This window comes from Lissotriton helveticus, chromosome 3_1, assembly GCF_964261635.1.
Source record: "Lissotriton helveticus chromosome 3_1, aLisHel1.1, whole genome shotgun sequence".
In the NCBI taxonomy this organism is placed as follows: domain Eukaryota; kingdom Metazoa; phylum Chordata; class Amphibia; order Caudata; family Salamandridae; genus Lissotriton; species Lissotriton helveticus.
This window is the reverse complement of record NC_136061.1, coordinates 608871146-608895174: the sequence shown is the minus strand read 5'-3', so window position 1 is coordinate 608895174 and position 24029 is coordinate 608871146.

Here is a 24029-nt window from a genome sequence, read left to right as displayed (position 1 = left end):
TTAAGTAAAAATAGCACTGAAAAGCCCAAACTGCAATATGCAGCTGTCTGGTCATGTGAGACTGGGATAAAGGCAGAAGCTCAGACTGACGGCGTATGGAGTGCAAGTCGGATACAGGGACCAGGTTAGTCCTGTAAAAAAGTTACCTTCTCAGTCTAGCACAGAGTCCTGTTTACGGTGGAGGGGGCCGCGTGGAGATGGGTAGCATCACAGACGGTCGTCTTTGTAGCATTGAAGAGCAGGCCGGGTGTCACAGACGTCATCACTGCAGTTCGAAGATTCAGTTGTCATTGCAAATGATCAGGTCAGAGCCGTTCTGCGGCATTCACTGCGAGCGATGGATGCTGTAGCGCAAAGGGTCCGGCTGACGTAAGGTTGTGCTGACCAATGGGCTTGTTGCAGTCGCAAAGAGCTCACATTGTTTAATTCAGGTCCACGGATGCCACATCAAGGGTCCAGGATCTAAGGAACACCACTTGAGGGCAGGGGACTTACTCCACCTGGATCTGGCTGCTGGTTCAAGTTGTTGGGAGCCTATTATGTCCCTGTGGCTCTGAACAAGAGGCCAGCAGACTAGCCCTTGGAGAGACTCTAGGATTCATGGGTTCGGGTTCAGGTTCAGGTTCAGACCCAATCCCTCTGACTTAGGCAGGAGGGCAGCAGGGCCGCAATCCAGCAAGGCAGCAATCCAGCAAGGTAGTAGTCCAACAGGGCAGTAGTCCAGCAAACTGACAGTCATTTCAGCAGCACAACAGTTCTTCTTCCAGGCAGAGTCTCCACAGGTCCAGAGGTGTATGAAGTACAATACTAGGTTCCCCTTTTAAAGAAGGAAAAGCTTCTAAAGATTTGCCTTTGTAATGCATAGGTTTCCTGCCTCCCCTGACTACAGGGGTATACAGCCCTTTATGTGGAGGCAGGGCACAGTCCATTCTAATGTAAGTAGGGCTGCGTCACATCCTGACAGTGATGGCCCATTCAGGCACACCTAACCTCTCTTACGATTATTAACATATATATCAGCGTGACCAAGCTGAGGAAGGAGTTATTGAAGAAACTGGTGTTAATAACAACCGACCTCAAGTTAAAATATCGTTCCTCCAATATTCTGCTATCCGGTGACTTCAACATCAACTTATTTAGGGGGCTAATTCACCGTGAGGCCAAAAGCCTAGGCATTGAGTACGACCCGCCAGCACAAAATGTACCTCAGGCCACTTGTCAGAGCGACTTTTCAGTATTCTTCCTAAACCAGTGTGATATGCTAGGCCTCATGCTCCTCAACTGCTATTTTAGTGACGATACCCCGCCCGGCTGGATAAGATCTGTGGGCATTGAATTCACTCTCAGCATGGTTGGACTTTTTCAACACATTGGACACTTCTCCCTAGGGCTACGTCACAACAGCAATCATAGACCCCAGTACATCAAGTTCTCCTTCAGCCCAATAAGATTGGAGGCCTCACCGCCCACCAGCACCAGGAAGCAGGCAGAAAATCTAAAACGCTTGAAATGGGTCAACAAAATCAGCCAGGAAGCAATGCCAGGGCTTAGAGCCCAACTCGTCAAAGTCAACGCTCAGAAAAACTCTCCTATTAGGAAGTGGTCTCTCCTAATTGAACAAATTATATAGGAACGGGTGGAGACAAGGGGGTTCGTTCATTTCAGATCGATTCAGACATTGACTGGAAACGGAGGGCGACTCACAGGAGGGGTCTTGCCCCTATTTTATACTAATCCTTACGGCCGGTAGGAGTCACCATGGCTGAGTAAGGTCTTGATGAATGGTGTGTCCTGCATTGATGCAGTGGTAAGAAAATTACTGCCCTGAAGAAATTGCCTAAAAAGTATATAAGCAATGAAACATGTTGGCTTGTGGTTTTGGGTTGCATGACTAGCAACCAAACCCCGCTTTTTAACCTGATAGGTTGCACGAAGTGAAAGAATAAAAGTGTTAGTGACGTGCAAGCCTATCTTTGTATTACATATTCTGTTTTTTAGTTTGTTTTGCACTTTTCCACTGCACTTATATGCACTTACACATAATTCTTTTTGGACACATTCATTTAAGGCTTGATGACCGCCAATGATGAGAACAAGGCTAAACTGGTGAGTACCGACCAGATATCCCGATGGTGGTGCGCCCGTGAGGGGTCATCTCGCCTTTTCACATTTTTTTCACAGTAGTTTCACATTATTGTGTCGTCCATTTATTCAGACTGTCATAGATGGGATGGAGGCTTTTTAAATTGGCTTGTAAACGGTGTTCTCTCTACCCCAATTTCTTATAATAAAGGGGAGATATTTGTAAAAGTTGCAATACAACGTACACGTTTGAAATTACATGATATTGCCTATGGGTACCCGGTCATTGTTGTTTGTATGGCAGATTTACAAGCCCCTTGCGCCTCTTTGTGCTGCCATTGCGTCACTTTTTTGACGCAATGTTGGCGCAAATAATTCAGCAAATTGCTTATGTATTTGCAAAATGAGTCAGGGTTGTGCACTGAAATGTAGTAGTTATATACATGGAATGTGTGCAGTCACTTTACTGTTTCTAGACTAGTAAATGTGTTTTTGTAAAATAAAAGGTATAATATTTTTTGTCTAGAGTCACACTGTGAGTCTGTGTGCATTTAGCAATCATTCTGAGAGAAGTATTTTTGAACGTTTTATGTTTGCAGACACATAACTGCTTAGAAACCTATCCTTTTCTGAAGTTTTGATAGAATTAGAAACCAGTTATTTGTTTTGTATTTGCAAAATGAGTCATGGTTGTACATTAAATGTCGTATGCAAATTTCTGGAATGTGTGCAGTCATTTTAGCCCTTATCAGTAATTAATAGTGTTGATTGTCTAGAATCAGACTTGTGTTTCAAATCTACAGTTTCCCAGTCAGTATACATACACTGCTGCAAATACTTTGGGGCAGATTTACAGTCCCCTTGTACCTCTTTGTGGTTGTATTGTGTCACTTTTTTGATGTAATGTTGGTGCAAATAGTGCAGCAAATTGCTTACGTATTTGCAAAATGAGTCAGGGTTGTACACTAAAATGCAGTAGTTAGATATATAGAATGTGTTTAGTCACCTTACCGTTTCTAGACTAGTAAATGTGTTTTGGTAAAATGCAAGGTCTAATATTTTTTGTCTAGAATCAAACTGTGAGTCTGTGTGCATTTAGGAATCATTCTGAGAGAGCATGTTTTTACGTTTTGTGTTTGCATACACATAACTGCTTAAAAACCTATCCTTTTTTCAAGTTTTGATAGACTTAGAAACCAGTTATTGCTTTTGTATTTGGAAAATGACGCATGGTTGTACACTAAAATGCAGTATTTATATTACTGGAATGTGTGCAGTCATATTAGCACTTCAAGAGTAATTAATAGTGTTGCTTGTCTAGAATCAGACTTGTGTTTCAAATCTACAATTCCCAAGTCAGTATACATACACTGCTGCATACACTCTGGGGCAGATTTACAAGCCCCTTGCGCCTCTTTGTTGTTCTATTGCGTCACCTTTTTTATGTAAAGTTGGCACCAATAATGCAGCAAATTGCTTATGTATTTGCAAAATGAGTCAGGATTAGAGTAAAATGCAGAAGTCATATATATAGAATGTGTTTAGTCACCTTACCGTTTCTAGACTAATAAATGTGTTTTTGTAAAATGCAAGGTTTAATATTTTTTGTCTAGAATCATACTGTGAGTCTGTGTGCATTTAGGAATCATTCTGAGAGAAGCATTTTTATACGTTTTGTGTTTGCAGACACATAACTGCATAAAAGACTATCGTTTTTTAAAGTTTTGATAGAATTAGAAATCAGTTATTGATTTTATATTTGGAAAATGAGTTAAGGTTGTACACTAAAATGCAGTATTTACATTTCTGGAATGTGTGCAGTCAGTTTAGCACTTCCACAGTAATTAATAGTGTTGCTTGTCTAGAATCAGACTTGTGTTTCAAATCTTCAATTCCCAATCAGTATACATACACTGCTGCAAACACTCTGGGGCAGATGTACAAGCCCCTTGCGCATCTTTGTTGTTCTATTGTGTCACTTTTGCACTGTTGCAGTGACCCATTCAGCAGTATGTACTAATCCATTCACTGTGCTAAAACTAAAGCACTTATAAATTCACTCAAGCACTCTCCTTGCAGAACTGAAATAATTCAGTCAGTATCCAAGTACTCATGCAGCGAAGTAGGCCTTAGGGCATGGACTGCTTCAAACCCGTATGCAGTAGGCATGCAGTCTTGTATCCACCTGTACACTTGTCTTTCACATTTTCAATTCCCCAGTCTGTATCTTTACACTTCCACCAATCACTCTGTCACTGCTTTTGCACTGTTGTAGTGAACCATTCAGCAGTATGTACTAATCCATTCAAAGCATTGACACTCAAGCACTTATAAATTCAGGCAGGCAGTCTCCTGGCAGAACTGTAATCCTTCAGTCTGTACCCAAGTACTCATGCAGCGAAGTAGGCCTGAGGACATGGACTGCTTCAAACTCCTATGCATTATGCATGCAGTCTTCTATCCACCTGCACACTTGTCTTTCATATCTTTAATTCTCCAGTCTGTATCCTTACACTTTCACCAAGCACACTGTCACTGCTCTTGCACTGTGTAGTGACCTATTCATCAGTATGTACTAATCCATTCACTGCCCTAAAACTCAAGCACTTAGAAATTCAGTCAGGCACTCTTCTTGCAGACTGTAATCAGTCAGCAGTATGTATTAATTAATTTACTGCGCTAAACACAAGCACTTATATATTCACTTAGACACTCTCCTTACAGTACTCTAAGCACTCAGTCAGTACCCAAGAACACATGCAGCAAAGTAGACATTAGCACATAGACTGCTACAAACATGTATGCACTATGCATGCAGTCTTCTATCCACCTGCACACTTGTCTTTCACATTTTCAATTCCCGTGTCTGTATCTTTACACTTCCACCAATCACTCTGTCACTGCTTTTGCACTCTTGTAGTGAACCATTCAGCAGTATGTACTAATCCATTCAAAGCATTGAAACTCAAGCACTTATAAATTCAGGCAGGCAGTCTCCTGGCAGAACTGTAATCCTTCAGTCTGTACCCAAGTACTCATGCAGCGAAGTAGGCCTGAGGACATGGACTGCTTCAAACTCCTATGCATTATGCATGCAGTCTTCTATCCACCGGCACACTTGTCTTTCATATCTTCAATTCTCCAGTCTGTATCCTTACACTTTCACCAAGCACACTGTCACTCCTCTTGCACTGTGTAGTGACCTATTCATCAGTATGTACTAATCCATTCACTGCCCTAAAACTCAAGCACTTAGAAATTCAGTCAGGCACTCTTCTTGCAGAACTGTAATCATTCAGTCAGTACCCAAGTACTCATGCAGTGAGCCAGGCCTTAGCAGATGGACTGCTTCAAACTCCTATTCACTATGCATGCAGTCTTCAGTCCACCTGCACACTTGTCTTTCACATCTTCAATTCCCCGTGCTGTTTCCTTACACCTCCACCAAACACTCTGTCACTGCTGTTGCACATTTGTAGTGACCCATTCAGCAGTATGTACTAATCCATTAATTGTGCTAAAACTCAAGCACTTATAGATTCACTCAGACACTCTCCTTACAGTACTCTAATCATTCAGTCGGTACCCAGTGCCGATGCAGCGAAGTAGGCCTTAGGACATGGACTGCTTCAAACGTCTATGCACTATGCATGTAGTCTTCTATCCACCTGTACACTTGTCTTTCACACGTTCAATTCCTCAGTCAGTAGTGACCCGACCCATTCAGCAGTATGTACTAATCCATTCACTGTGCTAAAACTCAAGCACTTATAGATTTACTCAGAACTCTAATCATTCAGTCAGTATCCAGAACTCATGTAGCGAAGTAGGCCATAGGGCATGGACTGCTTCAAACCCCTATGCAGGATGCATGCAGTCTTGTATAAACCTGCACACTTATCTTTCACACCTTCAATTCCCAAATCTGTATCCTTACACTTGCACCAAACACACTGTCATTGCCCTTGCACTGTTGTAGTGACCCATTTAGCAGTATGTACTAATCCATTCACTGCGTTAAAACTCAAGCACTTATAAATTCAGTCAGGCAGTCTCCTTGCAGAACTGTAATCATTCAGTCACTACCCAAGTACTCATGCAGCGAAGTAGGCCTTAGGACATGGACTGCTTCAAACTCCCATGAATTATGCATGAATTCTTCTATCCACCTGCACACTTGTCTTTCATATCTTCAATTCTCCAGTCTGTATCCTTACACTTTCACCAAGCACACTGTCACTGCTCTTGCACTGTTGTAGTGACCCATTCATCAGTATGTACTAATCCATTCACTGCCCTAAAACTCAAGCACTTATAAATTCAATCAGGCACTCTTCTTGCAGAACTGTAATCATTCGGTGAGTACCCAAGTACTCATGCAGTGAGCCAGGCCTTAGCAGATGGACTGCTTCAAACTCCTATGCACTATGCATGCAGTCTTCTGTCCACCGGCACACTTGTCTTTCACATCTTCAATTCTCCATTCTGTATCCTTACACTTCCACCAAACACTCTGTCACTGTGGTTGCACTGTTGTAGTGACTCATTCAGCAGTATGTACTAATCTATTCATTGTGCTAAATGTCAAGCACTTATAGATTCACTCAGACACTCTCCTTACAGTACTCTAATCAGTCAGTCAGTACCCAGTGCCGATGCAGCGAAGTAGGCCTTAGGACATGGACTGCTTCAAACGTCTATGCACAATGCATGTAGTCTTCTATCCACCTGTACACTTGTCTTTCACACGTTCAATTCCTCAGTCTGTATCCTTACACTTTCATCAAACACTCTGTCACTACCCTTGCACTGTTGTAGTCTCCCATTCAGCAGTATGTACTAATCCATTCACTGTGCTAAAACTCAAGCACTTATAGATTTACTCAGAACTCTAATCATTCAGTCAGTATCCAGTACTCATGTAGCGAAGTAGGCCATAGGGCATGGACTGCTTCAAACCCCTATGCAGTATGCATGCAGTCTTGTATCCACCTGCATACTTATCTTTCACACCTTCAATTCCCAAATCTGTATCCTTACACTTGCACCAAACACACTGTCATTGCCCTTGCACTGTTGTAGTGACCCATTCAGCAGTATGTACTAATCCATTCACTGCGTTAAAACTCAAGCACTTATAAATTCAGTCAGGCAGTCTCCTTGCAGAACTGTAATCCTTCAGTCTGTACCGAAGTACTCATGCAGCGAAGTAGGCCTTAGGACACGGACTGCTTCAAACTCCTATGCATTATGCATGCAGTCTTCTATCCACCTGCACACTTGTCTTTTATATCTTCAATTCTCCAGTCTGTATCCTTACACTTTCACCAAGCACACTGTCACTGCTCTTGCACTGTGTAGTGACCTATTCATCAGTATGTACTAATCCATTCACTGCCCTAAAACTCAAGCACTTAGAAATTCAGTCAGGCACTCTTCTTGCAGAACTGTAATCATTCAGTCAGTACCCAAGTACTAATGCAGTGAGCCAGGCATTAGCAGATGGACTGCTTCAAACTCCTATTCACTATGCATGCAGTCTTCTGTCCACCTGCACACTTGTCTTTCACATCTTCAATTCCCCAGTCTGTATCCTTACACCTCCACCAAACACTCTGTCACTGCTGTTGCACATTTGTAGTGACCCATTCAGCAGTATGTACTAATCCATTCATTGTGCTAAAATTCAAGCACTTATAGATTCACTCAGACACTCTCCTTACAGTACTCTAATCATTCAGTCGGTACCCAGTGCCGATGCAGCGAAGTAGGCCTTAGGACATGGACTGCTTCAAACGTCTATGCACTATGCATGTAGTCTTCTATCCACCTGTACACTTGTCTTTCACATGTCCAACTCCTCAGTCTGTATCCTTACACTTTCATCAAACACTCTGTCACTGCCCTTGCACTGTTGCAGTGACCCATGTAGCAGTATGTACTAATCCATTCACTGTGCTAAAACTCAAGCACTTATAGATTTACTCAGAACTCTAATCATTCAGTCAGTATCCGGTACTCATCTAGCAAAGTAGGCCATAGGGCATAGACTGCTTTAAACCCCTATACAGTATGCATGCAATCTTGTATCCACCTGCACACTTATCTTTCACACCTTCAATTCCCAAATCTGTATCCTTACACTTGCACCAAACACACTTTCATTGCCCTTGCACTGTTGTAGTGACCCATTCAGCAGTATGTACTAATCCATTCACTGCGTTAAAACTCAAGCACTTATAAATTCAGTCAGGCAGTCTCCTTGCAGAACTGTAATCCTACAGTCTGTACCGAAGTACTCATGCAGCGAAGTAGGCCTTAGGACTTGGACTGCTTCAAACTCCTATGCATTATGCATGCAGTCTTCTATCCACCTGCACACTTGTCTTTCATATCTTCAATTCTCCAGTTTGTATCCTTACACTTTTTACCAAGCACACTGTCACTGCTCTTGCACTGTGTAGTGACCTATTCATCAGTATGTACTAATCCATTCACTGCCCTAAAACTCAAGCACTTAGAAATTCAGTCAGGCACTCTTCTTGCAGAACTGTAATCATTCAGTCAGTACCCAAGTACTCATGCAGTGAGCCAGGCATTAGCAGATGGACTGCTTCAAACTCCTATTCACTATGCATGCAGTCTTCTGTCCACCTGCACACTTGTCTTTCACATCTTCAATTCCCCAGTCTGTATCCTTACACCTCCACCAAACCCTCTGTCACTGCTGTTGCACATTTGTAGTGACCCATTCAGCAGTATGTACTAATCCATTCATTGTGCTAAAACTCAAGCACTTATAGATTCACTCAGACACTCTCCTTATACTACTCTAATCATTCAGTCGGTACCCAGTGCCGATGCAGCGTAGTAGGCCTTAGGACATGGACTGCTTCAAACGTCCTTGCACTATGCATGTAGTCTTCTATCCACCTGTACACTTGTCTTTCACACGTTCAATTCCTCAGTCTGTATCCTTACACTTTCATCAAACACACTGTCAATACCCTTGCACTGTTGTAGTCTCCCATTCAGCAGTATGTACTAATCCATTCACTGTGCTAAAACTCAAGCACTTATAGATTTACTTAGAACTCTAATCATTCAGTCAGTATCCAGTACTCATGTAGCGAAGTAGGCCATAGGGCATGGACTGCTTCAAACCCCTATGCAGTATGCATGCAGTCTTGTATCCACCTGCATACTTATCTTTCACACCTTCAATTCCCAAATCTGTATCCTTACACTTGCACCAAACACACTGTCATTGCCCTTGCACTGTTGTAGTGACCCATTCAGCAGTATGTACTAATCCATTCACTGCGTTAAAACTCAAGCACTTATAAATTCAGTCAGGCAGTCTCCTTGCAGTACTGTAATCCTTCAGTCTGTACCGAAGTACTCATGCAGCGAAGTAGGCCTTCGGACACGGACTGCTTCAAACTCCTATGCATTATGCATGCAGTCTTCTGTCCACCTGCACACTTGTCTTTCACACGTTCAACTCCTCAGTCTGTATCCTTACACTTTCATCAAACACTCTGTCACTGCTGTTGCACATTTGTAGTGACCCATTCAGCAGTATGTACTAATCCATTCATTGTGCTAAAACTCAAGCACTAATAGATTCACTCAGACACTCTCCTTACAGTACTCTAATCATTCAGTCAGTACCCAGTACTGATGCAGCAAAGTAGGCCTTAGGACATGGACTGCTTCAAACGTCTATGCACAATGCATGTAGTCTTCTATCCACCTGTACACTTGTCTTTCACACGTTCAACTCCTCAGTCTGTATCCTTACACTTTCATCAAACACTCTGTCACTGCCCTTGCACTGTTGCAGTGACCCATTCAGCAGTATGTACTAATCCATTCACTGTGCTAAAACTCAAGCACTTATAGATTTACTCAGAACTCTAATCATTCAGTCAGTATCCAGTACTCATGTATCAAAGTAGGCCATAGGGCAGGGACTGCTTCAAACCCCTATGCAGTATGCATGCAATCTTGTATCCACCTGCACACTTATCTTTCACACCTTCAATTCCCAAATCTGTATCCTTACACTTGCACCAAACACACTGTCATTGCTCTTGCACTGTTGTAGTGACCCATTCAGCAGTATGTACTAATCCATTCACTGCGTTAAAACTCAAGCACTTATAAATTCAGTCAGGCAGTCTCCTTGCAGAACTGTAATCATTCAGTCAGTACCCAAGTACTCATGCAGCGAAGTAGGCCTTAGGACATGGACTGCTTCAAACTCCCATGAATTATGCATGCAGTCTTCTATCCACCTGCACACTTGTCTTTCATATCTTCAATTCTCCAGTATGTATCCTTACACTTTCACCAAGCACACTGTCACTGCTCTTGCACTGTTGTAGTGACCCATTCATCAGTATGTAGTAATCCATTCACTGCCCTAAAACTCAAGCACTTATAAATTCAATCAGGCACTCTTCTTGCAGAACTGTAATCATTCAGTGAGTACCCAAGTACTCATGCAGTGAGCCAGGCCTTAGCAGATGGACTGCTTCAAACTCCTATGCACTATGCATGCAGTCTTCTGTCCACCGGCACACTTGTCTTTCACATCTTCAATTCTCCAGTCTGTATCCTTACACTTCCACCAAACACTCTGTCACTGTGGTTGCACTGTTGTAGTGACTCATTCAGCAGTATGTACTAATCTATTCATTGTGCTAAATGTCAAGCACTTATAGATTCACTCAGACACTCTCCTTACAGTACTCTAATCAGTCAGTCAGTACCCAGTGCCGATGCAGCGAAGTAGGCCTTAGGACATGGACTGCTTCAAACGTCTATGCACAATGCATGTAGTCTTCTATCCACCTGTACACTTGTCTTTCACACGTTCAATTCCTCAGTCTGTATCCTTACACTTTCATCAAACACTCTGTCACTGCCCTTGCACTGTTGCAGTGACCCATTCAGCAGTATGTACTAATCCATTCACTGTGCTAAAACTCAAGCACTTATAGATTTACTCAGAACTCTAATCATTCAGTCAGTATCCAGTACTCATGTAGCAAAGTAGGCCATAGGGCATGGACTGCTTCAAACCCCTATGCAGTATGCATGCAATCTTGTATCCACCTGCACACTTATCTTTCACACCTTCAATTCCCAAATCTGCATCCTTACACTTGCACCAAACACACTGTCATTGCCCTTGCACTGTTGTAGTGACCCATTCAGCAGTATGTACTAATCCATTCACTGCGTTAAAACTCAAGCACTTATAAATTCAGTCAGGCAGTCTCCTTGCAGAACTGTAATCATTCAGTCAGTACCCAAGTACTCATGCAGCGAAGTAGGCCTTAGGACATGGACTGCTTCAAACTCCCATGAATTATGCATGCTGTCTTCTATCCACCTGCACACTTGTCTTTCACATCTTCAATTCTCCAGTCTGTATCCTTACACTTTCACCAAGCACACTGTCACTGCTCTTGCACTGTTGTAGTGACCCATTCATCAGTGTGTACTAATCCATTCACTGCCCTAAAACTCAAGCACTTATAAATTCAGTCAAACACTCTTCTTGCAGAACTGTAATCATTCAGTGAGTACCCAAGTACTCATGCAGTGAGCCAGGCCTTAGCAGATGGACTGCTTCAAACTCCTATGCACTATGCATGCAGTCTTCTGTCCACCGGCACACTTGTCTTTCACATCTTCAATTCTCCAGTCTGTATCCTTACACTTCCACCAAACACTCTGTCACTGCGGTTGCACTGTTGTAGTGACCCATTCAGCAGTATGTACTAATCTATTCATTGTGCTAAATGTCAAGCACTTATAGATTCACTCAGACACTCTCCTTACAGTACTCTAATTATTCAGTCAGTACCCAGTGCCGATGCAGCGAAGTAGGCCTTAGGACATAGACTGCTTCAAACGTCTATGCACAATGCATGTAGTCTTCTATCCACCTGTACACTTGCCTTTCACATCTTCAATTCCCCAGTCTGTATCCTTACACTTCCACCAAACACTCTGTCACTGCGGTTGCACTGTTGTAGTGACCCATTCAGCAGTATGTACTAATCCATTCATTGTGCTATAACGCAAGCACTTATAGATTCACTTAGACACTCTCCTTACAGTACTCTAATCATTCAGTCAGTACCCAGTACTGATGCAGCAAAGTAGGCCTTAGGACATGGACTGCTTCAAACGTCTATGCACTATGCATGTAGTCTTCTATCCACCTGTACACTTGTCTTTCACACGTTCAACTCCTCAGTCTGTATCCTTACACTTTCATCAAACACTCTATCACTGCCCTTGCACTGTTGCAGTGACCCATTCAGCAGTATGTACTAATCCATTCACTGTGCTAAAACTCAAGCACTAATAGATTTACTCAGAACTCTAATCATTCAGTCAGTATCCAGTACTCATGTATCAAAGTAGGCCATAGGGCATGGACTGCTTCAAACCCCTATGCAGTATGCATGCAATCTTGTATCCACCTGCACACTTATCTTTCACACCTTCAATTCCCAAATCTGTATCCTTACACTTGCACCAAACACACTGTCATTGCTCTTGCACTGTTGTAGTGACCCATTCAGCAGTATGTACTAATCCATTCACTGCGTTAAAACTCAAGCACTTATAAATTCAGTCAGGCAGTCTCCTTGCAGAACTGTAATCATTCAGACAGTACCCAAGTACTCATGCAGTGAGCCAGGCCTTAGCAGATGGACTGCTTCAAACTCCTATGCACTATGCATGCAGTCTTCTGTCCACAGGCACACTTGTCTTTCACATCTTCAATTCTCCAGTCTGTATCCTTACACTTCCACCAAACACTCTGTCACTGTGGTTGCACTGTTGTAGTGACTCATTCAGCAGTATGTACTAATCTATTCATTGTGCTAAATGTCAAGCACTTATAGATTCACTCAGACACTCTCCTTACAGTACTCTAATCAGTCAGTCAGTACCCAGTGCCGATGCAGCGAAGTAGGCCTTAGGACATGGACTGCTTCAAACTTCTATGCACAATGCATGTAGTCTTCTATCCACCTGTACACTTGTCTTTCACACGTTCAATTCCTCAGTCTGTATCCTTACACTTTCATCAAACACTCTGTCACTGCCCTTGCACTGTTGCAGTCTCCCATTCAGCAGTATGTACTAATCCATTCACTGTGCTAAAACTCAAGCACTTATATATTTACTCAGAACTCTAATCATTCAGTCAGTATCCAGTACTCATGTAGCGAAGTAGGCCATAGGGCATGGACTGCTTCAAACCCCTATGCAGTATGCATGCAGTCTTGTATCCACCTGCATACTTATCTTTCACACCTTCAATTCCCAAATCTGTATCCTTACACTTGCACCAAACACACTGTCATTAACTTGCACTGTGTAGTGACCTATTCATCAGTATGTACTCATCCATTCACTGCCCTAAAACTCAAGCACTTATAAATTCAATCAGGCACTCTTCTTGCAGAACTGTAATCATTCAGTGAGTACCCAAGTACTCATGCAGTGAGCCAGGCCTTAGCAGATGGACTGCTTCAAACTCCTATGCACTATGCATGCAGTCTTCTGTCCACAGGCACACTTGTCTTTCACATCTTCAATTCTCCAGTCTGTATCCTTACACTTCCACCAAACACTCTGTCACTGTGGTTGCACTGTTGTAGTGACTCATTCAGCAGTATGTACTAATCTATTCATTGTGCTAAATGTCAAGCACTTATAGATTCACTCAGACACTCTCCTTACAGTACTCTAATCAGTCAGTCAGTACCCAGTGCCGATGCAGCGAAGTAGGCCTTAGGACATGGACTGCTTCAAACGTCTATGCACAATGCATGTAGTCTTCTATCCACCTGTACACTTGTCTTTCACACGTTCAATTCCTCAGTCTGTATCCTTACACTTTCATCAAACACTCTGTCACTGCCCTTGCACTGTTGCAGTGACCCATTCAGCAGTATGTACTAATCCATTCACTGTGCTAAAACTCAAGCACTTATAGATTTACTCAGAACTCTAATCATTCAGTCAGTATCCAGTACTCATGTAGCGAAGTAGGCCATAGGGCATGGACTGCTTCAAACCCCTATGCAGTATGCATGCAGTCTTGTATCCACCTGCATACTTATCTTTCACACCTTCAATTCCCAAATCTGTATCCTTACACTTGCACCAAACACACTGTCATTAACTTGCACTGTGTAGTGACCTATTCATCAGTATGTACTAATCCATTCACTGCCCTAAAACTCAAGCACTTAGAAATTCAGTCAGGCACTCTTCTTGCAGAACTGTAATCATTCAGTCAGTACCCAAGTACTCATGCAGTGAGCCAGGCATTAGCAGATGGACTGCTTCAAACTCCTATTCACTATGCATGCAGTCTTCTGTCCACCTGCACACTTGTCTTTCACATCTTCAATTCCCCATTCTGTATCCTTACACTTTCATCAAACACTCTGTCACTGCCCTTGCACTGTTGCAGTGACCCATTCAGCAGTATGTACTAATCCATTCATTGTGCTAAAACTCAAGCACTTATAGATTTACTCATAACTCTAATCATTCAGTCAGTATCCAGTACTCATGTAGCAAAGTAGGCCATAGGGCATGGACTGCTTCAAACCCCTATGCAGTATGCATGCAATCTTGTATCCACCTGCACACTTATCTTTCACACCTTCAATTCCCAAATCTGTATCCTTACACTTGCACCAAACACACTGTCATTAACTTGCACTGTTGTAGTGACCCATTCAGCAGTATGTACTAATCCATTCACTGCGTTAAAACTCAAGCACTTATAAATTCAGTCAGGCAGTCTCCTTGCAGAACTGTAATCATTCAGTCAGTACCCAAGTACTCATGCAGTGAAGTAGGCCTTAGGACATGGACTGCTTCAAACTCCCATGAATTATGCATGCTGTCTTCTATCCACCTGCACACTTGTCTTTCATATCTTCAATTCTCCAGTCTGTATCCTTACACTTTCACCAAGCACACTGTCACTGCTCTTGCACTGTTGTAGTGACCCATTCATCAGTATGTACTAATCCATTCACTGCCCTAAAACCCAAGCACTTATAAATTCAATCAGGCACTCTTCTTGCAGAACTGTAATCATTCAGTGAGTACCCAAGTACTCATGCAGTGAGCCAGGCCTTAGCAGATGGACTGCTTCAAACTCCTATGCACTATGCATGCAGTCTTCTGTCCACCGGCACACTTGTCTTTCACATCTTCAATTCTCCAGTCTGTATCCTTACACTTCCACCAAACACTCTGTCACTGTGGTTGCACTGTTGTAGTGACTCATTCAGCAGTATGTACTAATCTATTCATTGTGCTAAATGTCAAGCACTTATAGATTCACTCAGACACTCTCCTTACAGTACTCTAATCAGTCAGTCAGTACCCAGTGCCGATGCAGCGAAGTAGGCCTTAGGACATGGACTGCTTCAAACGTCTATGCACAATGCGTGTAGTCTTCTATCCACCTGTACACTTGTCTTTCACACGTTCAATTCCTCAGTCTGTATCCTTACACTTTCATCAAACACTCTGTCACTGCCCTTGCACTGTTGCAGTCTCCCATTCAGCAGTATGTACTAATCCATTCACTGTGCTAAAACTTAAGCACGTTTATATTTACTCAGAACTCTAATCATTCAGTCAGTATCCAGTACTCATGTAGCGAAGTAGGCCATAGGGCATGGACTGCTTCAAACCCCTATGCAGTATGCATGCAGTCTTGTATCCACCTGCATACTTATCTTTCACACCTTCAATTCCCAAATCTGTATCCTTACACTTGCACCAAACACACTGTCATTGCCCTAGCACTGTTGTAGTGACCCATTCAGCAGTATGTACTAATCCATTCACTGCGTTAAAACTCAAGCACTTATAAATTCAGTCAGGCAGTCTCCTTGCAGAACTGTAATCCGTCAGTCTGTACCAAAGTACTCATGCAGCGAAGTAGGCCTTAGGACATGGACTGCTTCAAACTCATATGCATTATGCATGCAGTCTCCTATCCACCTGCACACTTGTCTTTCATATCTTCAATTCTCCAGTCTGTATCCTTACACTTTTCACCAAGCACACTGTCACTGCTCTTGCACTGTGTAGTGACCTATTCATCAGTATGTACTAATCCATTCACTGCCCTAAAATTCAAGCACTTAGAAATTCAGTCAGGCTCTCTTCTTGCAGAACTGTAATCATTCAGTCAGTACCCAAGTACTCATGCAGTGTGCCAGGCATTAGCAGATGGACTGCTTCAAACTCCTATTCACTATGCATGCAGTCTTCTGTCCACCTGCACACTTGTCTTTCACATCTTCAATCTCCCAGTCTGTATCCTTACACTTTCGTCAAACACTCTGTCACTGCCCTTGCACTGTTGCAGTGACCCATTCAGCAGTATGTACTAATCCATTCACTGTGCTAAAACTCAAGCACTAATAGATTTACTCAGAACTCTAATCATTCAGTCAGTATCCAGTACTCATGTATCAAAGTAGGCCATAGGGCATGGACTGCTTCAAACCCCTATGCAGTATGCATGCAATCTTGTATCCACCTGCACACTTATCTTTCACACCTTCAATTCCCAAATCTGTATCCTTACACTTGCACCAAACACACTGTCATTGCTCTTGCACTGTTGTAGTGACCCATTCAGCAGTATGTACTAATCCATTCACTGCGTTAAAACTCAAGCACTTATAAATTCAGTCAGGCAGTCTCCTTGCAGAACTGTAATCATTCAGTCAGTACCCAAGTACTCATGCAGCGAAGTAGGCCTTAGGACATGGACTGCTTCAAACTCCCATGAATTATGCATGCTGTCTTCTATCCACCTGCACACTTGTCTTTCATATCTTCAATTCTCCAGTCTGTATCCTTACACTTTCACCAAGCACACTGTCACTGCTCTTGCACTGTTGTAGTGACCCATTCATCAGTGTGTACTAATCCATTCACTGCCCTAAAACTCAAGCACTTATAAATTCAGTCAGGCACTCTTCTTGCAGAACTGTAATCATTCAGTGAGTACCCAAGTACTCATGCAGTGAGCCAGGCCTTAGCAGATGGACTGCTTCAAACTCCTATGCACTATGCATGCAGTCTTCTGTCCACCGGCACACTTGTCTTTCACATCTTCAATTCTCCAGTATGTATCCTTACTCTTCCACCAAACACTGTGTCACTGCTGTTGCACTGTTGTAGTGACCCATTCAGCAGTATGTACGAATCTATTCACTGCGCTAAAAATCAAGCACTTATGAGTTCAGTCAGGCACTCTCCTTGAAGAACTGTAATCATTCAGTCAGTACCCAAGTACTGATGCAAAGAAGTAGGCCTCAGGACATGCACTGCTTCAAAACCCTATGCACTATGCATGTAGTCTACTCTCCACCTGCACACTTGTCTTTCACATATTCAATTCCCCAGTCTGTATCCTTACAATTCCACCAAGCACTCTGTCACTGATGTTATACTGTTGTAGTGACCCGTTCATCAGTATGTACTAATCCATTCACTGCTCTAAATCTCAAGCAGTTATACATTCACTCAGGAACTCTCCTTGCAGAACTGTAATCATTCAGTCAGTACTCAAGTACTCATATAGTGAGCCAGGCCTTAGCAGATGGCCTGCTTCAAACCCTTATGTACTATGCATACAGTCTTCTATCCACCTGCACACTTGTGTTTCACATCTTCAATTCCCCAGTCTGTATCCTTACACTTACACCAAACACTTTGTCACTGCTGTTGCACTGGTGTAGTGACCCATATAGCAGTATGTACTAATGCATTCACCGTGCTAAAACTCAAGCACTTATAGATGTACTCAGACACTCTCCTTACAGTACTGTAATCATTCAGTCAGTACCCAAGTAGTCATGCAGCGAAGTAGGCCTTAGGACATGGACTGCTTCAAACCTCTTTGCACTATGCATGCAGTCTTCTATCCATCTGCACACTTGTCGTTCACATCTTCAGTTCCCCAGTCTGTATCCTTACACTTCCACCAAACACTCTGTCACTGCTGTTGCACTGTTCTAGTGGCCCATTTAGCAGTATGTACTAATCCCTTTACTGCGCTAAAACTCAAGCACTTATATATCACTTAGACACTCTCTTTACAGTACTCTAATCATTCAGTCAGTACCCAAGTACTCATGCATTGAAGTAGGCCTTAGGACAAGGACTGCTTCGAACCTCTATGCACTATGTATGCAGTCTTCTATCCACCTGCACACTTGTCTTTCACATCTTCATTTCTCCAATCTGTATCCTTAAACTATCATCAAACACTCTGTCACTGCCCTTACACTGTTGTAGTGACCCATTCAGCAGTATCTACTAATCCATTCACTGTGCTAAAACTCAAACACTTCTAGATTTACTCAGAAACTCTCCTTACAGTACTCTAATCATTCAGTCAGTATGCAGTACTCATGTAGCTAAGTAGGCCAAAGGGAATGTAGTGCTTCAAACTCCTATACATTATGCATGCAGTCTTCTATCCACCTCCACACTTGTCTTTCACATCTTCAATTCCCCAGTCTGTATCCTTACACTTTCACCAAGCACTCTGTCACTGCTGTTGCACTGCTGTAGTGACCCATTCAGCAGTATGTTCTAATCCATTCACTTCACCAGAACTGAAGCAGTTATACATTCTGTCAGGCACTCTCCTTGCAGAACTGTAATCATTCAGTCAGTACCCAAGTACTGATGCAGTGAAGTAGACCTTAGGACAGGGGCTGCTTCAAACCACTATGTACTATGCATGCAGTCTTCTATCCACCTGCACACTTGTCTTTCACAGCTTCAATTCCCCAGTCTGTATCCTTACACTTTCACCAAGCACTCTGTCACCGCTGTTGCAATGTTGTAGTGACCCATTCATCAGTATGTACTAATCTATTCACTGCATTAGAATACAAACACTCATAAATTCGCCCAGGCATTTTCACCAGCAGTGCAGAGGAAAGCATAGACGTGTAACATATTTATGTGCATATGTGACATTCATGTGCTTCGGAAGTGCTACAGTATACTGCAAGTAAACACCTTATAGAGTTATGCTGTAGCACCTCCTTTTAGTTCTGCACTTTCACATTCACCATACACTACCAATGTATTCTTTCATTCAATTATGCACTACACATTCATTCAAAAAACTTTTACACACTATCATACTAATATAGCTCTTTTTTGACCAGTGAAGTTAGTTCTTAAAATAACTTTTATTTTGTCTTTTTTGTTGTTTTGTATTTTTTGGGGGATTTTCTGAATATTTTGTTTTTGTTTTTTTTTTTAAAAGAAAAAAGGGAACTGCACAAACAAAACAGTCTGGAACTGTAACAAATAAACAAAAAAAATTAACGGTGGGAGCAACGGTGGTCTTGTTTGCACCTGCAAATTAAATCTACGGACTGTTCTCCATAACATAGAGTTTCTTTGCAAAATTTGCATAAAATAATTAAGTCTGCAAAATCTGGACGGATGTCCGGATGAGGACTTGATGGTCCTGCAGATGTGCTGGGTTCAGCTGCTGGAGTCTCCTCTCAAAGTCTGCTGCATGCAGCACGAGCATAGTTGCGTGGATGTAGAGTTTTCACGTGCTTCACCATGCTGGCAGTTCCAAAGGAGTAGTGTTTGTTAGGATTCCCCAGAGACAGCACTGCTGAACACACCTTGCAGGTAACTTTTGCTGCGTTTACTTTTTTTCCAAATTAGTGCCTCTTTCCTAGTCTGGGCTGGGTCTTCTGCAACAAATTCTTCTTCAGAAGAGTGTTCTGACATATCTTCACCTTGCTGTGCAGCCATAATGAAGATCTATTGAAGAAAGAGCTCCTTCACAAAAATATGTTTCTTCAGTGAAGGTCAAAGAAGAATGATTAAAATGGATGGGGTCCTTCAACAGTTAGAATAGAAAGGTTTATGAACCATCAAATCTGTTGAAGTCACATGGGGTGTGCATAGGCTGCTCTTGTGATGCGCATATGTACAACGTACCCAGCGATTAGCGTAATTGCTTTTAAAAGTAATATACGTTTATTAAAACTAAATAAATACTATTTTCATGATTACCTCAGATAATGTCTTGCCTTAACATTTACATTAAATGCATACATATATCTTTTTAAACATGAAAAAAAAATTGCGGGGTACGCGTACCGTGCGCCGTACAAATGTACATGACGTCACGCGGAAGCGCCGATGCATCAAAATGTATTTCTAACGCATGCACGAGTACGCGTACAGTACGATTAGAGATGCGCAGGAGGGTGCGAAGACGGTAAGCGTACCCTACATTTACCACAAAAAAATGCAAAACAAAATTATATAGAAATTACTTTTAATATATTGAAAAAAATATATAAAATTTAAAAAAAAATATTTGATTTTTTTATTATTTTACATTAAAAATATGTAATGTAATTTAAAAAATAAAATAGCTAAAAATAATTATTATAAAAAATAAACTAAATCAGTATCAAAAAAATAAATATAGCAATTAATACATTTGAAAATTGCAATTTACAAATCCTATGAAATTCACTGAAAACACCATAGGTTTTAGGCACGTTATAGTTAGGGATTAGCATTTAAAAAAAACTTGCAAATTCACTGAAGAAACCATAGGTTTCAGCCACATTATAGTTAGGAATTAGCATTTAAAAAGCTTAGAAATTCACTGAAAAAAACATGGTTTCACACATGTTATAGTTAGCTAGACATTTCACTCATACAAAACCATTGAAATTCCCCCGTTATAGTTAGTTCAGCTAACTAAAACTCTCGTGCCCGCAATCCACTGCTGATGACATCACTTATTACATACAGTCCTGCACACATGCTGTCTTCAAAAGACATACAAACTGTGATTCACTCATTCATGCATCTATGCGCTAAGTATTATCTCCCACCGACCCATACAGACACTCATACTGATACTCAAAAAACCAACTAATAACCCATATACACACTCATATAGCTACACACCAACCCATGCAGTCACCTATACACAAAGTGAGCGACTGAAACAGATATTGACATATTTAAACATTACTCACTAACCTATGTATTCGCTAAGATACACTTAATCAATCAGTTATACAATCAATTTTACACAAACAAAATCATCCATTTAGACACTTATATACCCATTTATTCTTCCATCGACCTTACCACACACATATATAACACATATTTAAATTTCAGAAAAAAACAATTACTGGATGATTTCATCAGTGATGTCACAGTGATGCTATTAGAGTTGTCATCAGTGATGTCATGAGTGATGTCACTTACCATGTCATGAGTGATGTAATATGTGACGTCATCAGCAGTGGATTGCAGGCGCGTGAATTATAGTTAGCCGAACTAACTATAACAGGGGAATTTCAATGGTTTTGTATGAGTGAAATGTCTAGCTAACTATAACATTTGTGAAACCTATGTTTTTTTCAGTGAATTTCCAAGGTTTTTTCAAATGCTATTTCCTAACCATGACGTGGCTGAAACCTATGGTTTTTTCAGTGAATATATATATACATGCATATATGTATATATATATATATATATATATCCGTTTCACTTCCTCCGATTAACCGGGACACAGAGACTGCGGTGCAAATGCAGGGTCAGAGGATTCCCTGCCAAATATAGTCGGTTTCACCACACGCTCCCAAAGTAGCGTAAATGCACTCAAAACCAGCGATAATCACCACTCCATTAAACCATCCAGTAGTAGTTCATAATTGTTCAATTTATTTCCAGCATGACAAACAGTGCATGGAACTAACCCTATATATATATATATATATATATACATATCGGTTGCCAGTATGTAGGTATAGTTAGGACCTATAACTCATAGGAAATCTGCAACATTCTATTTGGAATAACTTTGGCGTCGACTTGTACCTTTTTCTTATTTGGTGTAAATCCATTCAGTAGTTCCTGAGAAAATGACAGTTAAAGTCATTTATATATCTATGGGCTAGGAGGGTCCGCGTACCCCGCAGCCTGCACGCACCCTGCCGTGCACAAGCTGTTTTTTAATTGGCTGTCAACACTCCAAATCGGAAGTGTTGGCAGCCATCTTGTGCCTCGGTACAACCGAGGCACAAGAAACCCAAAACAAACAAAGCAATACGCGAAAAGGGGGCAGGGTGGAAATACCCTGACCCCCTAGGCCTGCTCAGGGGGTCCCACAAGGACCCCCAGGGCACAATTTCTTTTAAAAAAAATGTTTCAATTGCGGGATGCGTGTATGATCCGCACATACCCGGAGGGGGCAAAATCCGGGGGGGCATTATTAAAAACAAAAGTGTGGGGGGGTCCCAAACCCCCCCACACTGCCCCAGGGGCATCACCGCCAACCCCTGGGGATCTAATTTAAAATATGCGGGGTGCTCACGGGGCCCCCCCGGAGCCCCGGGGACCGCCACCCCGGGGCTTCTATCAAATGGGTGGGGGGGCTCTCAGGCCCCCCCCAGCGACCACTACCCCGGGGCTCTAATTTAAAATATTCGTGGGGCTCACGGCCACCCCGCAGCCCTCTGGCTTCTATTAAATGGGTGGGGGGCTCTCAGGCCCCCAGCCCTGGGGACCGCCACTCCCGGGTCTTAGTAAAATTGGGTGGGGGGCTCTGGGACTGCCTCCCCTGGGGCTTCTTAAAAATGTGGGAGGGGCAGCGCAGCCCCCCTCCTGGAGCCCTCAATGGCCCTGGGGACCGCCACCCCACAGGGCCGGCTCCTGCAGCGTCCCGGGGTGCCCAGCCCTGGGACACTGCTGTTTGCAATGGCAGGGTTAAAGCCTCGCAGCTCCCACCCTGCCATTGCAAACTGCTTTGCTTCATTGAAACAAGAGCAGGGAAACCTGCTCTCGCTTCAATGAAGCAATGCAGATTGCTTTTCCATATAGGGGGCAGCATGTTAGCTGCTCCCCATATGGAAAAGCAATGGCACCTCCCACAGGAGGCGGGGAGCCAGCTGGACCGTGGGGGGAATGGGGACCCCCCCACGGTCCCCAGCGGTGAGGGCCAGCCCCGGGAGATGGAGTCCCAGGGGTTACCAGTGACTTTTTTAAAAAGCCCGGCCCGGGATGGGGTCCCCGGGGCCTTGAAGTGGCCAGAGGAGGAGGGCTATGCAGCCCCCCTCCATAAAGAAGATTAAATTAATTGGCCATGCCCCGGGGGATGGAGTCCCCGGGGCCCGGAATTGGCCAAGGAAGGGGGGCCACGCGATCCCTTCCCATAAAAGACTGAAAACAAATTATATTTGGGGGTCAGGCCCTGGGGGATGGGGTCCCCAGGGCCCAACAAAAGTAAAAGGAAGGGGGGCCACACAGCCCCCCTTTCAATTTTCTTTTTTTTTTAAAAAGACTCGATCGTCCCTAGGCCACACCCCCTCACAAACACATTCTGCAAACTCGCCCTGTGGCGAGTTTTAAATTGGGGAATTAATTCACCTGCAATACTGGGGTCACTCGGGGCCAACTAGCCCACCAGGTAAGTGCTACAGGGCGCTACAGGGCTACGTTGCAGAGAGGTGCTCCAGGCCACGCCTTTTTACACCTCTCTGCAATGCAGCCTTGTGGCGCTTACTGGAGGTACCTGGTGGGCTAGTTGGACCCCAGGGACCCCCAGTATTGAAGGGAAATTAATTCCCCAACTTAAAATGCACCCCGGGGCATGTTTGCACAGTGGTGAAGGGAGTGGGCGGGGCCTGAGTTCACATGTGTGCAAACACGCCCTGTGGCACGGTTTAAGTTGGGGAATTCATTCCTTGTCAATACTGAGGGTCCCTGGGGGCCAACTAGCCCACCAGGTACCTCTAATTAGTGCCATGGAGCTGCATTGCAGTTTGTTGTAAAAAGGGGAGTGG